Source organism: Mauremys mutica, chromosome 4 (assembly GCF_020497125.1).
Source record: "Mauremys mutica isolate MM-2020 ecotype Southern chromosome 4, ASM2049712v1, whole genome shotgun sequence".
In the NCBI taxonomy this organism is placed as follows: Eukaryota; Metazoa; Chordata; order Testudines; family Geoemydidae; genus Mauremys; species Mauremys mutica.
In genome coordinates, this window is record NC_059075.1 from 22,498,893 (window position 1) to 22,521,211 (window position 22,319).

General features: G+C 42.4%; 1 pseudogene; it reads right to left on the bottom strand.

The window, feature by feature from the left end:
* Window positions 1–22,319, bottom strand: part of LOC123368275 — a 67,509-nt pseudogene that overhangs the window by 198 nt on the left and 44,992 nt on the right.

Genomic DNA, 22,319 nt, shown 5'->3' on the forward strand with positions numbered 1-22,319 from the left:
ATCTTTTGAAGACATCAGGTCTCTCCCTCCGCTCCTTGAGAGTCTGCTTAGTGGCAATCAGTGCATTATGAACTTAAAGTGATGCTATACAGGGAATACTCAACCTATCACCTAATACAATTCCCTTAGTTGAGGAGTGACAACTGTACTTGTCTACATACATTTATCTGAAAGTGATATGAACTGCAGGAGTTCGTTCAGAATGTCTACTCCACTTGGAATATAGTCAGAACACCAGCCATTTTATAGGAGTGGTGAAAGTTTGTAATGACCACAAACCATCAGGTGCCTCTGTTTTATTGTAAGAAAAACACTTCCAACAACTCAAGCACTGATTGAAACTCAGTTCAACCCACTGAAACCGCCACTCCTGTAGCCTAAATACCATGACTTCAAGTAAATATGACACTTGTGAACTTAAATAGATTACGTTTATGCTAGATACAACAAGTGTTTTACTGTAAGTGCTCATATACGTGCATATCTACTGTAACCACCTCTTTGCTGTGAATCAATATAAAAAAATCTGTATATGTTTTACCTCTTGTTCAGGTAGGTTCTCAGCAATTTCCCCTTCATCAACAACTTCACCATGCTCTTCCTTCTCCCGCTTTATCTTCTGAATCCTCTCCTTCTTCACATTTCCTGCACTAACCAGTACACTCTTCAAAGCTCTTAAGCCAAAGTCATAATGACTTTGAGAGGACAGCGGCTCATCACAGTCTAAGGATAAAAGATAGTCCGTTTTAGACATACTAAGATCACAAAACTAATGTTCAACAGTAAAGTGTCAAGCATGCTTACTGTTCTATGTTCTTGCTATGGTAGTTTCAAAACTAGCTACAGAGCCATTTTAAGTTCCAGATTTAAGTACACAAGTGATCTTTTAACGGTATGGGCCAGACTTGTTTAAGGGACTATTACTTACTTGAAGAATGGTACAATCTTATTGGCAAGCACTTCAGCAGTACAGAAACCCTGGGAGTACAATATGACCTGGGCAATCAGCTGGCGGTCTGGCTTTGTCATTGCCAAGCTACGGAACAGCTTCGAGTTGCCTGGAAGATTTGATCTACTTATATAACCAGGATTCATGGTGATGAAGATAGCCATGTCTGGGCTCACTTTAACTTGTTTACTCAGCAGCTCACAAGTAATAGGTGCGGAAGCTAAAAGCAGTTCACACACAAAGTATTTTTAGTGACAGTTGATTTTGTCTCAGTCAAATCAGCTATCAACTACAGTAGTTGAAACTTCACTTTTAGTATCCTGTATAGTTTTGTTTATGGTACAACTAATCAAACATTTTTCTCTACCACAACACTAAAGTTACACAATGTTGACAGTGACTGCATATCAGTTGAAAGCTACTTCCTTTAATTCTTTAGTGTTTGTTACATTTGCCAATTTAACAAAAAACAAACAAACAAAAAACACAACTCTGGCCAGTGTCAGAGTAACTGATCAAGGAGATTTCTCAAAAGGACCTATTTCAGACATGCAAGTGAGGGCATTCTTTTGACTGCACAGCTATACAAAACCATTAGCAACGAAAAAAATTGCATACTCTTGTCATAATTTGGATTGCAATGTTCTTGCAAGGCTTCCTGGATGCACTGAACCAGCTGAGAAACAGCAGAAAGCATACACTCCTCAAGTCTGTTGAACTCATCAAAGCAGCCCCATGTGCCCACTTGACAAATCCCCACACTGATGCATCCCATTGCCTGTAAGCAGAGAAAAAGAGAAGATCAGCTTTATTTACATACCTTGGTTATTCTTCCGTGTACATAGTGGAACTAGTATAGACAGGATAGGATTATGATTACATATATTAACCCCCAATTTAATGTGTGTGTATCTTTACGCTGAGAATCTTTCTGCTTTCAACAGAAACAACTACTTCTCTACCCACCACTCCAGTCTTCTCTACCCACTCACACCACTCTTGTAGTACTTGTTGAAGAGATTATCCCAACCATGAATCAAACAACATTTGTTCTGATAGTTAACCAAATCCAGTTCATAAGTATTCCACACTTCTCTTATCTTTAAGAAAAAAAGAAGTCAGGTTATGAACTCATGATAGTAATTTTAAATCTATTACATGTATTTCATTATATAGTGTAGAAGTGTAGTTACGTGAGCTTGATTCTTATCTTTTTACAGAGCACATGAACCTGCAGGTCTCGGATTGCTGTGAATCATGTGGTGGAAGATTTCATAATTATGTCTTGTGGGTTGGAGTTAAAGTTATTGACACTCATAAAATGAAATTACAGAAGGCAGTTTCCAGTCTTCTGCTTAGAAGTTTTATAATAGTAATGTACTAGCTATGTATTTTACTTGATTTATCTTTAAATTTAAGTTACAGTACCTTCAGCAAACTTGCAAAGCTTTTAATAAAACACCTAAACCTATAGGATTTCATGTTGTGTCAGTTTTGGTGTTAAATTTACTCAGTTATTTAGAACTTAAAATGTATGCTGAAGATCTAAAGCATTTCACTTTCACCATCCTGGGTATCCAAAATCCAACTTGTTACACACAGCTGTCAGAAAAATTAATTTACACCTCTAAAACCTCTCCCGCACACAAGGTCTAGTATATGTAATGATAGATACTTGCCTGTTTCAAGAACTTTTCCAAAGCCATCTCTTCCTGAGCTACAAGAAGTACATCTTTGACCATTGCTTCATTCTTCTGCCGCAAAGAAGCAGGGAAGTTTTTCAACTGGTTCAGTAAGCTGTCCAAATTTTGTCAAAGCTGTCAATAAAATACAGAAGCCATGAAAGAATTCATCTACCAGCAACATTATGAGAAACACAATCACTAGTAAACTGGATACTACAACAGTTATCCATTTTACTTACAGTTTGTCATCTTAACGTTTTATTAAACTGTTCTTTAAGAATGGGAGAATCACCCTTAGATAATATTGATCATGCTTTCCTATACTGCATATACACCTCTACCTCGATATAACGCTGTCCTTGGGAGCCAAAAAATCTTACCACGTTATAGGTGAAACCGTGTTATATTGAACTTGCTTTGATCCACCAGAGTGCACAGCCCCCCAGGAGCACTGCTTTACTGCGTTATATCTGTATTCATGTTATATCGGGTGGCGTTATATCGAGGTAGTAGTGTATTTAATTTTGCTAATAATAAATATAGCTGTATACAAGGCAGGCAAACCAAATCCTAGATGTATGAAAACATTCAATTGCCCCTCAAAACCTCATCAGATTCTCCATGCTTTTCTTGATATAGTCCACCTCAGCAGATTATATGAAATCAACAGTACTGCTTTAAGCTTAATTCATGACTGTTGGTACGATACTAGTTTTCTCCATCCCTTGATCATTGGAGTAGCACAGTATGAAGTAATTTTACACTAGATGACAGTCGTCATGAAATCGTGACATTTTTCCTTACAGATGAGAGGTAGAAGCCTCGTTTCAGATTTATGTAACCAAGAAGCATCAGCTTGGACAATAGCTTTTCATCAGTGAAGCTGGACAAGTGTTTGAGAAAAGTGCTAATTTAGATCAACTTAATTTCTAGAAACAGATATAGCATCAATGCTTGTCCTCTGCAGTTGTAGCCTATAATTAAATATATTTAAGGTACTGCTGTTTCTGCAATCCTGATAATTTTTCAAGTTTTGTTTTGTAAGCTTTACCCTGTTGAAGCTTCAGTTAAGAGGAAAAGCTATTTCTGCCGCTCAGTGCTGCAAGTTAGATTAAGATAGAGGCTGCAATCTCAGTTATGAATTCTATTTTTCATATGCCAAAAAGACCCAGGTACATAAGCACCATGCCATATATTCTGGCTCATTTTCAAGTTGTTAGAGCATTTACAACATATTTAAACCTTGAAGGCCAAGAGTCGAATAGTATAGCTGTAGTTATGCTTTCTATATATAGAATAAAAAAGGTACCTTGCGAGGCTGTACTGAAACCCATGGCTGCTCCTTCATCTGATCAATCTGGTCCCAAAGCTCAGACCAAACTCCTTTGAGGTCTTGTAACTCTTCTAACACTACCTACAGTACAAAGCGATACATCAAACTTTGGTCAGTTATATAGAAAGGACAGATATTTATTATCATTAAGTTAGACAGAACTTCTTAAACAAATCATTGGGATAGGAACTTGGTCAGGGTATTGGTAATTGGACAGGACTTGACCCTAGCTTGCCTAGCACATCTCTGGTGGTCCAAAAAAAGTTACCATATGTTGGCTTCTCAGTAGCCTAAGTTAGGCTTGTCTACGTGGCAAGTTACTGCACAGCATGCAAGAGTGAACAGTATATCAAACTTGCCTTGCAGTAACGTCTCATGTGGATGCTGCTACAGTACAGTGAAAATCCTGGAGTGTGGCTTAGTATAATATGACTTTAAATAGCATTTTTCAAAATGAGGCCCATGGACCCCTGGGGGTCCCCAAGGGTACTCCATAAGCACCATGCCATATATATATATATGGAGGGGGGAGGGGTGGAGACCGGGGGGAAGGGGTGGACTGGGGGCAGAACCTGGGGCTGAGCGGGGGGGGAGGGTTGGTTCCGTTAATTTTTTTTCATCAAAATGGGGGTCCTCGGGTCGCTGAAGTTTGAGAACCACTGACTTAGAAGCTACTTGTCACATAGACAAGCCCGTAGTCTCATCTCTAGTTAGTTTAATGGCAAGATTTCTACATCTTGTAAAGCTGCCCTCAAGTGTCTGTAGTTGCAGTCCCAGCGGAAAAGCCAGGGGCTGAATGGGTATTGAGACTGAATTACTCACCCCTAAAACTGGACCATCCTAGATAAGGTTAGGGCACAGTGACAGGGCAATATGAAGGGAGAACCATTGACTGCTATGCCTTTTCTATGAATGAATTGAAGGTCTTCTGCCTACAGGAAGTCATCTGTCTAGAACCATTTATAAGCTCCAAATTCATGGATTTTTAAAAAACAGTTTGTATCTGCACACGTTCTTCACTGCCACTGAGTAGTCCTGTATCTGTTAGCTCAAGAGCTTCTTTGGCCTTTGCACATTTCTCACGATCGTCTTTCAACCTACCAAATTTCCTTTCGTAAATGGTAAGTGTTTGAAGAGCCTCCTCTGGACGCAAGTTTCCCTAGAAAGAACCAAATGAAGGACAACATGGCACAGATGTTAAGAGTTAGGGTTTAGCACTTAAAATCTGTGCAGAAACTACTTCTGATTAGCATCAGACACCACGCCATCTCTTCTGCTTTAAGGAATTTTCTGTTCCCCTGGCAGACCTTTAACTCTGGGTATGAGAGTTACTGATCCCTTGCCTGGGTAAGCGTCTAAAGAATCTTCTTGGCAGAAGAGATTTTTTAGCAGCTGCTAGCTAAACTTTTATTTTAGGACACAGGCTCAACAAGATTTTTCCTCTCACCAAAAGCTCTGTAAAGTGCACACTCCTTATTGCTAGTTAAATTTGTAAAAATCAAATTACAATAGAGGTGTTTCCATTTTAAAATGCAAGTTATGTCAGGGAAAGTGTTTTAACCCAAGAGCAAAGGACAAGCTACACTTTCTGCCAAATCACTAGGAAATCCCCTGTAAAGGTCTGTAAGGGTAACAACTATACCCACCCCCTCAGTCTATTTCAGGGTTTACTGAACAACCTGTTTGTTACAGAATGCAAATTTTCTATAGTGAATTCCGCAAAGAGACCTGAAAAAAATCACTGTCACAGACTTTGTTTTCTCCTAGTCAGTCAGCAGGTCATTTGTACAGCTCTCCACTGCTCGATTCTCTTGAACTATCTTCATTTGAAAGTTTGCGACTTGTTGCTGAATGGCAGAATCCTTGCGACGCATTATGTCATTGAAAGCACCCCACTCTCCTTCAATGTTGTCAATGTATAACCAGGAGGAAGGGAACTGGAACCTCTGTTTCTCTAGCAAGTGCTGACCATTGCGGTAAAGCTACAGTCCGCACAAACTTTGTTAGAAGATAACCTACTTTAATTTCTGTGTTAGCTAGAAGTTCAATTAGAAATTCAGATAGCCAGAAGTCTAAAGAGAAATCAGCAATAGATCAGCCCAAAGAACCCTCAGAAGTATAAAGTAACTCAGTAAGGCTCACAATAGAATCTTGGTTTGAAAGTGTTTATCTAGAAGAGTTACTAGGACAGGAAATCAGAGGCAGGGTTTCTCTTAGCAGGCTTAGACTGGTCAAGATCAATTGTCCCCTTGCTGTAAAAAGGCTTTTAAAGATTTCCAGAAACAAGATGTTAGTAAGAAAGTGACAACTTACCTCAACTTGTTTCTCAAACTGTTTGATTTTACATTTCAGGGATTGTACATATGTGATGAATGTCACTGCATCTGATGTGCTAGCAGTGTCCACTGAATGCTGCTCCAACTCTTGACGGGACTGTTAGAGAGAAAAAAAACACCCCAGTATTTTAAAGATGGATGTAGTAAGTTGATCCTGTAATAAGGCATCATTGTTTGGACTATTCTTACCTTAGAAATCTGAGAGTGGAACTCTGTCATGTTCTGACCTAGCATTTGGCCAAATTTACTGAGTACTTCCTTATGCCAAGAGTCATATTTCAAGTTCACCTTAGATGTACCTACAATCAAGAAAGTTTATTGAGTATTACTATTAGTTATGAAGTCTCATTTTATCTTCTATAAGCCCATTCTGAAGTTTAGTTCCACAAGTTACTTTTACAAGATGCATGAAAGTTTCAGGTTCTTACCTTCCCATAGTCTATGATAACAGGTCCAAATTCCTTCCTAGTTTCTGCATTGTCAAAGGTACCTCTAGCCTTCCTTATCTGGACTAAGAGGGCTTGCCACTTATTTAAATCTTCTCCAAGACGGTTGTATATGTTTTCAGCTTGCATATCCCATAAGCACTGGTACTGCAGTGACCTATTAATAAGTACATCAAAAAAACCTCCATGGAACAGTGAATTTTCAGAATGTAGATACTTTCCTTATTTACATAACTGAATTAATGGGGATTATAGTAAACAGGTAACATTGTTGGATTTAGAAGAGCTCTTCTATATCTTTAATCAAAGGTAACTACCATCAAATGAGTTATTCTACAATTTCAAACTGAAAATCAGAATTCTTAACATACTGTTCAACCTCTGTCACAATGCCCATAACAGCCAAATAAAACTTATCCAGTGCTGCAGGATCATCAGGCATCCGTATTAAGGCATTCCGATAGAACTTCTCTTCCTCAGACAACTCATAGTATACACCCACCTGACAAGAGACAGAATTAAATAGAAGTTGCATATACCGAGTTCAGAATATATGGAGCAATTTTTGAATATGAAAACTGGCATTCATAACCATTAAAGATTACATTATCTGTATACAACTGTAATGCAACAGTTCTAGTTAGAGCCATCTTATTAGATTTATAAATAAATTTATTATGCTTACCTGGTATCTTTGACTTTGAATTCTGGGTAGTGATAGTATTACCAATTTCCCTGGAAAACATTTCTTAATGAAGCTTATATCTGCATTCTTCAATTGGTGGATTCAAATAGCTCACCTGTTTGGGTTGGTTGAGATGAAAATGGGAAAACGGGATATAACTTTTGGCAGAAACTTGGGGTGCAAGTACAGGGACTAGGACATCATCCCTTGTCAGAATTCCACATTGGTTAAAAATGTTGGTGACCACAGTGTGGTGGAGCTCCCATTCATGATCGGTCATGAATTTCCTGCTGAAAGAGTTCGCAATTATGTTGTGAGATCCAAGAAGGTACGCTGCTGACAATGGGATCCTGTGAGCAATGCACCAATCCCAAAGATGAACTGCCTCCATACAAAGCATGGTGACCTCATGCCCCCTTGTTTGTTGATTTAGTAAACAGTGATAGTGTTGTCTGACATGATGAGAACATGACGCGAATGAATTCATGTGAGAAATGCGTGACATGCTCTTCACATTGCCCAAAGTTCTAGGATGTTGATGGGCATCGAGGATTCCTGAGCAGTCCAAGACTCCTAAGTCATGTGCTCGCCCATGTGGGCACCCCATCTGACAAGTAACACATCTGCAATGATAGTCATGCTTGGAGGACGGAAGGAATGGTATTCTGGTTCTGACCTGACCTAGATCCGTCACCACAAGAGGGAGGAGAGGAGCTCTTGGGGAACTGTCAGTAGAAAGTCTACAATGTAGTTCATGGGAGATTAGGTCCTCTGGAGCCACAGCTGTAGGCAACAAAAGTGGAGACAAGCTAAAGCAGTAATGTATATACAAGTCACCCTGTGGCCAAGAAGAGAGGCAAGTCCTGGCCATAACAAGAGGACTGGAAATTGCAGTGGAAATCAGTTCTTGTATGGCCTGGAACCTGTCCTCCTGGAGCTGGGCACATGCTGATATTGCATTGATACAGGCCCCAATGAATTCTAGGGACTGTGTGGGATCCAACTGATTTTCTGATGTTTATACTCACTTCCAGGGAGAAGTGGAGTATAAGCAGCATGGTTGTCAAGGAACAACCCTCCCCTTTGGCTGTTAGCAGCACAATCAAATCATCAAGGGAATATAAACACCCCTTGGTGGTGGAGGTGGTCCACCGCTTCTGAGAAAACTTTGGTGAAGACTTGTGAAGCAGTGGTGAGTCCAAAAGGTAGAACCTTGAATCTCAGGAAATGTCTGTGGCTAGGATGGATATCCATGTGGAAGTAAGCATACTTCATATCAAGAGCCATAAACCACATGCCTCTTTCGAACAAAGGAACGATGGCTGCTAGGGTGACCATATAAAAATTTGGCTTGTGTATGAAGCGGTTGAGATAATGGAGGTCCACATGCCCCTCTTGGGGACTAGAAAATAGGTGGAATAGAACTCTGCACCCTGATAGGTCATTGGAACAGGTTCTATCCCTCCCCTTTGCAGGAGAGAGTCCACTTCTAGGCCGAGTAAGACTTGCACTTGGTTGCTGGTGCGTAGATACCCAGTGATCACAGAGCGGCTCTGGAGTTTTAGATGATTCTCTTAACTCCTTCTGTCTTCTGACTGAAGAGATAAGAGCCATTGAAAGGGAGGTCCTCTATGGTGTTCTTGACTTCCCTTGGGAAACCTGACGAATGCAGCCATGACTCCCTCCACATAATGATCCGTGAAGCCATAGTGAGCAAAATAGTCTCTGCCACATCCACCGTAGCCTGGAGTATTGTCCTTCAACTAGTTTCCCTTCCTGTAGGATAGCCTGGAAGCAGGCTTGATCCTGCTGGGGAAGTTTGTCTGCAAAGTCCCACCAACTTGCCATAGGTAAGGAAGTCATATTTAGCGAACAGGGCCAAGTAATTGGAGATGGGAAATTGGAAGATGGCAGAAAAGAATACCATTGACGCAAAATGTCCAATCGCTCGCCCTCATTATCTACTGGGGTAGAGTGTCAACATTGTTGCCGGGTCTGCTCTGTCACTGCCTGTATGATGAGGAAATTGGATGTGGGGATGAGAGAACAGAAAAATCAGACCCCTTTGCAGGAACACAGTACCTCTTCTCCGCCCCATCTTGAGGGTAGGTGTGCAAGTGGCTGGAGTGTGCCAGACAGTCCAGGCCAGTTGAAGAACAGTATCATTGATTGGTAGAGCCATCCTGGCATGTACCAAGGCGTGTAAGATATCAGACAGCTAGTGCTGTTTGTTCTGTACAGTGGTATGTGGAGGGTATTAGCCACCCTATGTAACAGTTTTTGGAACTGATGGTAGTCATCTGGGCGTCAGAAGGGAGATGAAGACACTACAGCATCTGGAGATGATGAAGGGAACAGCGCTGATTCCAGCAGTACTGTCAGAGTTGGACTAAGAGGTGCATCTTCCAACATTGGTTCAGAATGCCTACTCGATGATGGTCAAAGAAGTGAGGTGGGGAACTCCTCTCAAGTGGAGTGTGAAGGTTCCAAAGGCAGATACTGAGGTCACAATGCCCAGTATGGCCAACCAGGCAGATCCATTGTTGTGGAGGGCCCCAAAGAGCAGGGTACCAATGGTTCCGTTGCTGGGGAAAGGGAGGGTACTGCCATTGAGTCTGTGGAATCTTAGGGTAGTCATGTTGGTTATGGGAATGGAAGATCCTACATTCCATCCAAGTCATCCAATGCCAAAAAATCAAAGCCCAGTTCGAATGGCGGTTCTCTCAGAACTGGTGGATCTGCAGGAGCCATAGCGGAATAGGCGGGAACATGACCTGAAGGAGGAAAGTCTAATGTAGAAAGGGGGACTGCCTCGGTACCAAAGGTTCCCTTGACTTCAGGGAAGCAAGGGTATATGTGTGGACCAACACACACTATTATATTCAAAATCTCCAGCTCCTCATGCATGGCACATGCATATAAGCCCCAGGGGAATACGAATCAGGACCATAACTTGAAGAACTTGCATTATATAGCAATATATATCACCAGAGTATTTTTATTTCTTCTCAAGGTTCTGTATTCTCATTTTAACAAAAAGCATAATGAGTAACAGTTAAATATAACTTACTTTGATCTTTGGCTCCCCACCAGGCTTGTGACTGACTTGAGGCGCATCTGTATCCATGTCAACTTCTGCTTTATCATCAGCTTGTCCAAGAAGAACTTGAGTCCAAGCTCTCAGCCCAGCCTGTAGACAAACTCCTAATATTAATTCAATCTAAGGGAGCAAGAAGCCATATTGAAAACAAATACAAAGAAATCTGGCAGAAAGACACTTATATCATGTGAGCATTCACTCCATAAGATTCTCCCATTGCCAAGAAATCCCTGAAACTTTCCAGTACAGCAGGACTCTTAAAGGATGGAAATTCAGCCTTACACCTTAGAACAGGAGTGGGTTTTTTTAAAATAAACACTTTTAAAGCAAAGGAAGTTTATGTCAACATGTTAGACTACTCTTTAGAATATTTCAAATCTATGTTTTAGGAGGGGACCTAAATGTCAGATTTACGCCATGTTGTCCTAAGTAAGAGACTTCATCTTAGCATTATAATTAGTACTGTCCGTATGAAGGTGCTGATGTTCACCCACATTGGAGAACCTGTTTCCTACCCTGCCATATTCAACCATCCATTCAGCCTTTAGCTATTATCCTGTCAGCTGAAGAGTTAGCAACTCTCCCCTGGAATCCATTAATTCCAGTCATTGGTAGCTAAGCACTTTTATCTGTCTGCCTAAAAGCCTGCCAGATGTACTAAAGGGCATTTGGAAGAGATATTCAAGGAACTGGCAAATAGATTGGAAATTCTTATTCTAGGTCACTTGAGAGTGGTAGACCACATTGTTAGTGACAAATTACTTTGCCACTTAACACTTTGTAGGCTATGTTCACTTTTAGTGAAGGACCTACCTCCATATCCAATTTATTGACCCAGATGTGCAAATTGGAATAGGAATGAAGATTCAAGTCATCCACAGCTTTTTGAACTCTGTTCAAGATTTCTGAAAATCTTCTGAAAGTCTTATGATCATACATGCAGGTTTCCAAGGATCGAACTTCCAAGTCTATTTTTTCTTCAATAATGAGCAGATCATCCACCTAAGGGAAAATTTAATTTTAGTACTTTGCTGATACCAGTCTGCCATGTTGATGGAAGTGATCCCTCTCTCACAAACAGAGCTACATCCATTCTTATAAGGGTCGAGTCATTACTCTATGTTCATTCACTGAAACTTACTGAAGTCTCTGGGAAATTGCCTGATAATGAAGATGTCAGAATTTGGCTAATTTCCTTAATCTAAAAGGTAGATACTGAGAAACATGCACACAGGTTTTTAAAAGGTAACCGATGCTATACTAGAATATAAAGCATTAATACAAAGTGTATTCATGTTATAATCACTAACTAAAAAGTTTCAGTAGCTACTTTACTAAATTAGCATTTCTGATAAGATATGGTTTCTCTACCACCCCCCAAAGAGAACATTTGCCACATTACCAGGTAATAATCTGAGAGCATACATCTTGTCAATTGTTTCTCTGTTCAGTGACTTCTTCAATACTATAAGACATTATGCAACTATTGCTTAGATTCCACACACTTAGATTATTTTCCAAGAAGAAGACAGCTGTTGTCCTGAATAGTATACAATCCAAAACTAAACTATTTTGTTGATGATAAACTTAACTGCCACCGATATGTGCAGAGTCTCACTTGGAAAAAAGAACATAATCAGTAGAACAAACCTTTTCTTGGAAGCTGAAGACAGTCTCTGCTAGGCGTTATACATAGGGATCAAGTTTGTTTGACTCCCACACCAGGGCAATACCTTCTCCAATCAAAGCCTGCACTTCCTTCTCTAGACCGGCTACCAGCAGAGAAATAGTGTTACGCTCTTCCACCTTCTCACAGGTCCGTTCATACGTACGGACATTTTTAGTCAGAGAAATAGCAAAAGGATAGAGTTGGTTTGCTTGGTGAGCTTTGTTGACAATTGCAAGTGGAACACGAAATCCAAACCACTTAAGGTTGCGGACTTCTTTGGAGAGTGTAATTATTTCTGGGAGAAAGTTGACTTTTAGTTTAAGGACATTTCCAGTTCGGCCTCTAACACGAGTGCTTTCAATAGTGAAGATACGGCCATACACACCAAGGTTGCGCTGCTGAACCTTCCTTGCCCAGTCATCAAATATTTCTTGAGTGTTGAGCTTCATACGGAAGCTGTCTCCATCTTGCTTCAGTTTCTGGCCTTCAACATGGTTCTCCCAACCTTTGCCAAGCACATCTTCAACACGCTTCATGTAGGCTGTGAGCTGTCGATCAATCTGTTTGGCCCAGATTATAGACCAGGGTTTGGCCACCTTTTAGAAGTGGTGTGCTGAGTCTTCATTTATTCACTCTAATTTAAGGTTTCGCGTGCCAATAATACATGTTAACGTTTTTAGAAGGTCTCTTTCTATAACTCTATATCTATTGTTATATGTAAAGTAAATAAGGTTTTTTAAAATATTTAAGAAGCTTCATTTAAAATTAAATTAAAATGTAGAGCCCCCCAGAGCGGTGGCCATGACCCGGGCAGTGTGAATGCCACTGAAAATCAGCTCACGTGCCACTTTCGGCACGCGTGCCATAGGTTGCCTACCCCTGTTATAGACCACTGCAATGCAGCACAAAGCTATCTCCATCTGAGGAGACACATCCAAGTGAGAAAAAGAACAGGAGCATTATTCTCCTATTCTCCCAATGGCTGCAAAAGAAACTATCCAAGTTTTATTTTGTTTTACTGTAGCACCTAAAGCCCATGGACTAGTAGTGGCCCATTGTGGTAGGTGCCCTTGATGTCCAGATGAAACCAACCACCTAACAGCGTACAACTTATGTTTGAGAAGATTAACTGGTGAATCTTCCTGATCTGAAATCTGTCTCTTGTTCTGAGAGTTGATAGTAGTCAGCACCTGGTGCTTTACAAGTCACGATAGAAAAGTCAACGTTAAACATTTTAACTTTGTAACAAAGCATGAGTGTTAGAACTCTACCCATTGCACTGCAAGGTATGTAACCTCCTTCCTGCTATATTGGATGTGTAAAAGCACTAATAATCCAGCAGCATATTTCCAGAAGTAAGTTCTATTACACCGGGTGATGCTGACAGGAAGCACAGCTCTAGTGAGCTCATCAGTACTATATTTCCAGCACACTTTTTCAGAATGTTGTTAATCATCTTTTAGAAATTCAGTACCTGAGTGGTCAGATTAATAATTTTTAGTGGCTGAAGCTGACCAAGAGTGTCCATATAAGTCACGTGGGTTAGTTTTTAAAGTATTAACAAAACCTTTTCTAGAATGTGGTATTTTAAAAGTTGCTGTTTAGGCTATTAGTGTAGAATAGATTCCTTTTTGATGAAGTATTTAAAACAAGATTTAGAATTTTAGCAGAACTGCTCTCCCCATATAGCGGTGCACCTTTGTCTAGTTCCTCTATACAGGGGTGACCAACCTGTGGCTCCGGAGCCACATGCAGCTCTTCAGAAGTTAATATGCGGCTCCTTATATAGGCACCGACTCCGGGGCTGGAGCTACAGGCGCCAACTTTCCAGTTTGCCTGGGAGTGCTCACAGTTCAACTCCTGGCTCTGCCACAGTCCCTGCCCCTACTCCACTTCTTCCTGCCTCCTCACCTGAGCCTGGAATGCCCTTGTTTCTTACCTTTCCCCTCTGAGCCTCCTGCACGCCACGAAACAGCTGATCCGGAGGTGCAGGGAGGGAGGGGAGGCGCTGATCAGTGGGGCTGCTGGTGGGTGGGAGGCCCTGGGAGCAGGGAGCTCATGGGGGGCTGCTGACATATTACTGTGGCTCTTTGGCAATGTATGTCGATAAATTCTGGCTCCTTCTCAGGCTCAGGTTGGCCACCCCTGCTCTAGAAAAAATAACACTACACTACAATTAAAAATGACCCTAGCCCCCTGTGCCTGAGTGAAGGAGCTGTTTAATTGCAGTACAGACAGACTTGGGCACACTGAGCTCAGGGACCTCCCACCTTGCAGGCTGGAGCCCGAATGTCTAGGTAGCCCTTTAGCCAAGTCAGCTGGCACAGGCCAGGCGCAGGTGTCTAATTACAGTATAGACATACATTGAGGGATCAACAGTCCTTTGCAGACCCCAAAAGAATAAACCTATTCCTGATCCAGACACTCCATATATTTCAGAGACGTGCTATCCCAACTAAAAACATATTTCACTTTTGGTGTTTACAATTTGGAGGTCTTCACTATGGTGCTTAAAAAGGTCTGGCCAGTTGATCCTGTCTACACTTAGCATGAAGTAGAACTTCTAGTATGGCTTCAGTTGAACATTAGGAACAGTAGGAAATGGAGAGAGAGTTTCCCTAGTGCAGGCATGGCTGGGGTCCAATAATTACATACAGCAAGAATGTCATAAGCACTCTTTTGGAACAGTTTACAGTTACACAACTGCTGGAATCATTTGCTGTTTTTACCTTGTTAAAGAAAACCCAGGAAGTTAAAGTGAGCTATTTTGCCCATTCAAGATTTTGTGGTGCTGAATTTAACATCCAATTAACTTACTACTGCTAGAAGTATCATGAAATGGCAATTTGTTTTACCAGGGTTTGCAGAATCAGCCTCTTGGCATTTGGCCCAAGGCACATTTGTTGGGTGAAGTTTAGGTAGAGCAATGTCCTGTCAGGAGTGAGGAAGTGTATCCATCACAGAAAGGAATGACTAATACCAAAATGTTCACAGACTGCTCTCAGAGCACTTTCTCTTAGATGTAACATGATGTGTACAGAAAACATAGTCTGTGCCTGCAATATTTGAACATGCTGGGGTAGACTGGGGACCAAGTGCACTAGGGGTACATCTACAGTGCAATAAAATAACTCACGAAACAGCTGTGGCTGGTGCCCATCAGCTGATTCAGACTTGTGGGGCTTGGGCTGAGGGGTCTAAAAATTGCAATGTAGACAAAAAGTGCAGTGCAGGCCTTGTGAGGGGCGTGGGTCCCAGAGTCCAATATCCTGCCTGAGATGAACATCTACACTGCTATTTTTAGTCCAGCAGCACAAGCCAAATGACTTGGGCTCTGAGACTGTGTCGCAGATTGTATTGCAGTGTAGACATACTCTGTGTGTTTCATAAATGAGGCAACAAGAGTTAAATACAAAGAACACAATTGGCTTATTTTTTTAAGGACTTTGACTTCCCACTCTCACCCCACTTCTCCACGCAAACTATAGCAAAAAAGCTTTGATCAGGGGCTAGACATACCAGATCACCTAATTAACTGTCAAGGATTTGATATCTGTTATCACATCCCCATATCTGAAACTAATGTAGTTTATATTCCTCCCTACGAGCAATTCACCCATAAAAAAGTGACTAGATACTATACAAGGGCGGGTGGAGGAGACGGACAATGTAAATATCTAACATAGAAAAGTACACAAGCCAGGTTTTGAAACATTTATTCCATTTTAAGTGAATATCACTGGTGTTAATATAGCTCAGTTACTAAGCATTCTTGCCTCTAGGCCATAACATCACACATCCAAGTCCTTCAACAGCACTGGCTCATACCCACAGTTTAAACTGCACTGCAGTACTTTGCAACACTGTGGCAGGTGCAGTCCTTCAGATGAAATTATAGGGAGATTCCTTCTGCCTGCATCTGTGAGCTACCCACATAGAAACTAATGATTCTTTGATACTTCTCAGATTGACCAAGGAAAAATCCTAACATCATTCCCTTATCTTTTCAAGTCAAGTACCATCAGGGAAGTCTATGTGAAGGCACAACGGCTGTTGTATTTACCTACATCAGACCTTTAAGCCAGCATCTACATATCACTTTATAAAGAGCTTTGTGGGGACATGTGGCACAACAGCAATAAAGTCAGATGCTGTTGTGAAAAGGGTCTAAGTTCAAGGCTTCCAAGCATTCCAGTGCTGCAAAGCCAAGACAGACACTTCACAAAACAATAAATGCCTAGCTCATGGGAATGTTTTATCATCTTGACTTTGATTTCAGCCACAGCTCATATAAAGCACTGTCAACAAATGTCTTTTTTCAAAGACCAATGTTGATTTCTTGATCTCGGTAATTTAAAACTGAAGTACTAATATCTGGCAATTTTTTCATCCCACAGTACTGACATGTTAGTAGCCCCTGTATAGGTTTTGGGTTAGCTATGGTACATTCCCTCCCTGCGGGAATGGACAGGGGTGTTACTGGTGAGTCACGGGATCCCTTCTTCTCTCTATTTCAATACGGGAGGTTACAGGGGGAGCCAGTTCCACCCCTTGGGGGTAATCAGGGAATTGTTGATGGGGCTGTCTCCCCTCTTCCTGTTGTAATAGCGTGTTACAGGGTACACCACACTGTGCATGTGGGGTCAACATCTCCCCTGGGGGACGGGGTGGGACCACAGGGGGGCTCACAGACCCACCCCCACTGTGTGTATGTGTATATGTGGGGGAGTCACAGGCCTGCTCCTCACTTTGTGGGTGGGAGCACCCCCACGACCCCAGCCCACACTCCCAGCCCCCTGCTCTGACTCCTGCACCTCCCTCACACACCCCCAGCTCCCTGCCCTGACTCCTGAACCCCCCTCACCCGCCCCCACAACCCCAGCCCTGACTCCTGCACCCCCCACATCCTCACCTCGAGCGCCAACCAGGAGCTCCTGCACCCCCCCTCATTCCCACCTGCACCCGTCGCACCAAACAGGAGCTGCTCCAGGTAAGCACTCCACACCCCAACCTCCTGCCCCAACCCTGAGCCCCCTCCTGCATCCTAACTCCTGGCCAGACCCTGCACCCCAACCCCCAGCCCACTCCTCCACCCTAACTTCCTCCCTGATCCTGTACCCCCAGCCCTGACTCCTGCACCCCCTCACACATGCCCAGCCCTGCCTGCACCCCTCTCACACACACCCAGCCCCCTGCCCTCCCTGACTCCTGCAACCCCCCCGTGTCCCCTGCCTCCCCACACCCTCCAGCCCCCTGCCCTCCCTGACTCCTTCACCCCCCCACATTGTCACCTGCACCCCTTGCACCAAATGGGAGCTGCCCCAGGTAAGTGCTCCACACCCCAACCCTGCACCCCCTCCCTCACCCTAACTCCTGGGCAGACCCTGCACCCCAACCCGCATCCTTCTCCTGCACCCTAACTCCCTCCCAGACCCTGCACCCCCAGCCCTGAACCCCCTTCTGCACCCTAAGTCCTGGCCAGACCCTGCACCCCAGCTCCCCACACCACTGCCAGGATCTGGGGCTGACACGCTCCCCACACTGCTGCCAGGGACTAGGGCTGGCCCCTAACCCCCCTCAGCTCCATTCTGGCTGGGGCTGACCCCCACAAGCCCTGCTGCCTGACCCCTCGCATTGCCACCTGTAGCCCTGAGGATTAATCTGTTGGTCTGTATAAAATGTCTTTTTGATAAAAGTGTGTAGGCTGCATAGATTAATAGAATTTGCAATAGCTGTAAACGCAAGATACCTAGAAGCTTCTAAACCAGACATCCTGGCCTATTTCCTCTGTGATGCTGAAAGCAACCTTTAAGACCCTTACTCAGAAAAGTGATAATAGGAAACAAACCTACGCAAATTGTCTAGGGACTTTCTGAATATCTGCTAACCTTTCACCTAGTTAGGTGCAAAAGTAGGGTATTTTTGCCCACAAAATACAACAAGTCTACCACAAGATACGTAGATAGTTGTCATTAGTACGCACACAAAAGGTCAGCCAATGAAAACAGGTACCCTCACCTTTCCATGGGGGAAAGACAAATTTGGGCATAGGAAGGATTTCTCCCTATAAAAGGTGTGATAATCCACCATTAGGGCAGGCGATACACCCATCCTTCTATTCTCCATCGCCTCACCCTGCCTACACCTACGAAAGCTGTCAACTAATGATAAGTCGTAGTGTTCTATCCTTTCACAGCTGTAAGTATGAAATAATTCTTAATTTCTACTTCACCTCTAAAGCATCTATGCTAAGAAGGGTTTAATTCATAACCAGTTTCTTTATAACTATACTTCCTCTAGCAGAGGTGTGAAATTCACTCTAGTACTATTTGCTGCAAAGTGCATTAGATATCATATCATATCATATCTCTTAAAGAACTGTGATATTTTGTAACTTTGTAATCAAACTGCTTTTAACATTTTACATTTACTTCTTGTTTTATTGGTTTTAAATAAAAGGTCTTGTTTGACTAATTCTGTCTCAGTATAGTTTTTCTGTCACATAACCCAATCTCCTTGTATTAAATTCTGTGAAGCCTGATTCTAGACGAACTTTTATCTTCTGATCACACATATTGGCGAGCCATACCCATATTATTAATATCTATTAATTATTACTAACATTCTTAATTAATTAGAAAATTAATTATTAAATACAACTAAATTAAGTGGATAAATTCCACTGTCCCTACTAACCCTCCCCAAATCAGGCAACAGACTGGCGAGCCAGCCAGGAGGAGATTTAAGGAGTGTGTGACAGGAATCCAGAGATATTCCTGGACCCTTTGAAACGCAAGTAAATAGTTAACTTCAGTGCACTCTGGAACTCTTAAACCAGAGACAACTTCCTGTGATTATTGTTGCTGGCAGCACGCCCAGTATTTCCGTTTTGTATTGTGGTTATACATCCGAAAGGTTTTTACTTTCACTTTTGCCTAAAGGATTTTAACTGTATTAGCTAACTGAATATTAAAGTAATAAAGTTTAAAAGTGATATATGTGCACAGAAAGGGGTTTTTATATGTTGAAGAAGTTAATGAATGGTACCGAATAAAATAATTCGCAGCCGCACCTGGATCCGGTGACCCACACTAGTGGTGGCGGGGAGTTAATAAAGTAAGGTATTCATAGCCGCCAGAAAGGCCGCAATCAGTCAGAACTTGAATAGTTCAAAGATACCTTATCTTAGTCCCATTAACTCTTCCGGACTGCACCTCTGATCCGTCTGCCTCAGTATTCCCCGATATTTGGCAGGTCCCGACAGAGGGGAAAGACCTCTGCTATAAGCCACCGAGAGAAGAGAGAAGAGAGTATCCCCACTCCCTCTATTTACTTGGGACTTTTATGATATATAGTGCTTAAACCGGTGGTTAAGGGGTATTATCCTGTTGTTTTCTGTAAAAGGGACGCCTTTTTGTGTATCAGAAGTAAATCGACAGAGGTTTGATTCTAGTGAATATACTAGATTCTAGTGAATATACTAGGAAAAGAAAGAGATGAATTCTCTATTTCGTAGTAAGAGTGTTAAAAGTGAAGATAGAACAGGAGTGGAGTGTGTTGGAATTTCTAGCAGTTTAGCTTTGGAAAACTTTGCTAGGAAATATATTCAGGAACATGGTGGAGGTTTGGAGCAGCTGAGAAATAGTGGAATGATTTCTGAGCAGAGAAACCCGTGGGGTTTTGTGAGTAATGTATTTGAGGATGAAACAGAGCAGAAAAAGAAGAGAGCTAAGGTGGTGAAGGGAATAGCTGTTGAATGCTTGCTTGTAGCTTGTAGTTCATTGGGAAAGAAATTGGATAAAAAGATGGAGTTACTCAGGGAAATTCAGCAGATGCTGATAGCCAGTAGACCGCGGTCGGCTGTTGGAAAAGATTAAAGAACTAGAAAAGGGAGAAAATATAGCAGAGGAGGTTGAAGAATTGATTCCCATCCCTATTGGTATGGTGGATCCGAGAGAGGTAGAAAATCCTATTGGACCAGTGACTAGAAGTAAAACAAGAGAATTAGCTCAAGCAGACACAGTACCTTCAGAAGCGAATTTGCAAGTTGAATCTGTGGAGTCAGAGGAAATTGGCAGTGCAGCAGTCACTGACAGTCTGCTGGTAGAGGACGGAAGTTCTGAAGTGACAGTTCAGGAGGCGGAGAAAAGTGTCACAGTCAGTGAAGCAGTTAGTGACACAAACAGAGAAGCAGAGAAAGAGGAAAAGATCTCTACTTCTGTAGAGACAGCTTCTGTGAGTGAAGAAGCGATACCTTTAGAATCGGTCATTGTTCAAGGGTTAGAAGAGGCCGTATCACAGGTAACACAGGTAGCTAATGCATGTGATGTGGTGATCTCTAAGTTACAAAGAGAGCTACAACAACAAGCAGGGAATAGAATTCCTGCTCCTCCACCCAATGTTACATTAGCACCATATAGAGTAGAAAATCCAGTCCCTTTGGGTGGACATTTATTGGCATTTGGGCAATCAACATTGCCTAGACCCCAGGAATTTCGTGGGTCCTTTACACCCCCGTGGTATATGCTGGTATCACCTAGTGTATCGATAGAACGCCCTACCACACCAGACTTTAGTGGACTAAGGGATGTCCTGCGTCAGTGTGGAGACACTTTGAATGTAAGCCATAGACATTTCATGGAAAATTATCCTAGATACCCAGGATTATCTCCAGTGGAAAGTTTTGATGGTTCAGATGAGGAAAATGTGAATCCAGGTAGAAGGAGGCAAGGAATAGAAATTATAGATTTAAGCTCAGATGAAAGTTCAGATGAAAGCTCAGATTCAGATCCAGAAGAAGGAACTGCAGGTTCCAATTCTGATTGTCCTGTAGCAGTTGTTACAGATATTAAAACCTTAGACCTGGTAGCTAAGCAAGTAGGAATGATGGAGGATTCTTCAGTTGCTATGCATGCACAACGTGTGCAGGAGACAGCTAAAGTGTTTGGTTTACCAAGGGAAGATTGGGTTAAAATCTTACAACTCACAGTGAATCGAGCATTGTGGAGTACTTTGCCACTTAAGTTTAGGGTAGGAGAGAAAACTTTTCAAGAGACAGTAGCCCTATTGGAACATAATCAGCACCCAGGGCAAGCTGGAGTAGCAATTCTGTCTAATTTAAAGCAGAAACCTAATGAAACTCCACATCAGTTTCATTTGCGGTTAAGTGCAGCTTGGCGGATATCAAAGAGGAAACAGATGAACTGCCATATATCAGTCTGCTTGTTAATAATTCCCTTCCTCAGTTAAGAGAAATGGTTAATATGCATATCACTGATGATATTTCTTTAAAAAGAACATTAGCCTTACTGGCTAAAGCACATGCACAGGGAGGCTCTAAATTAGGTCGGCGTGGAGCCCCGGTTGCAGTACTTCAGGAACCACAAACTAATCCTACGGTGAGGATTGAGGGACCTCAACCTCAGCCAGGATTAGGACGAGGAGTTCCTAAATTCCCTAAGTATCAACGTTGGCAAAATGACCCTAACCCACGTAATAACCCTGGACCTTCGAGTGGCCAGGCCCCTCGACAGGGTTATGCGTTTGGATCCTATGCAGGAGCCCGGGATCGTGTTCCTTTCTTTTCAGATGCTGCACAGAACAGTTCACGTCTGCAGAGACCCAAATCACCGCCTTTGCACAAAACTGAGGACTCAGTTGTGAAAATGTTTAAAACAGTGCAACAGACGCTTGAGGCTCAACGACGGGCTATCCGAGAACTTCATGCCCGTGTGAATGAGCTGATGATGATGGAAGGCCAAGGCTCAGCAACCTTGAACCGTCCAGTGGCCTCCGTCGATCCATCCCCTTTTCCCCAGTGGACAGCCACTCCTCCAGAATTGGCTGCCTCTGAGGAGATAGAGGAGGAATCCCTTGATTATCTGATAGCATATGCTGCATGACTACAAACAACCCCGAGTGTAGTCATAACCCCATTAGGCAGAGATACAAGTGGAAGACCCACAATATCTGCAGTGATAGAGGGACTAGACAGGAATCTTATTATAGATACTGGAGCAGCAATCAGTATTCTCCATGTCGAGGATCCTAGATCCTCTCCTCTATCATCAGGATGTACCAAGACACTTGCAACCTTTGCAAGTAATCAGGTTACTA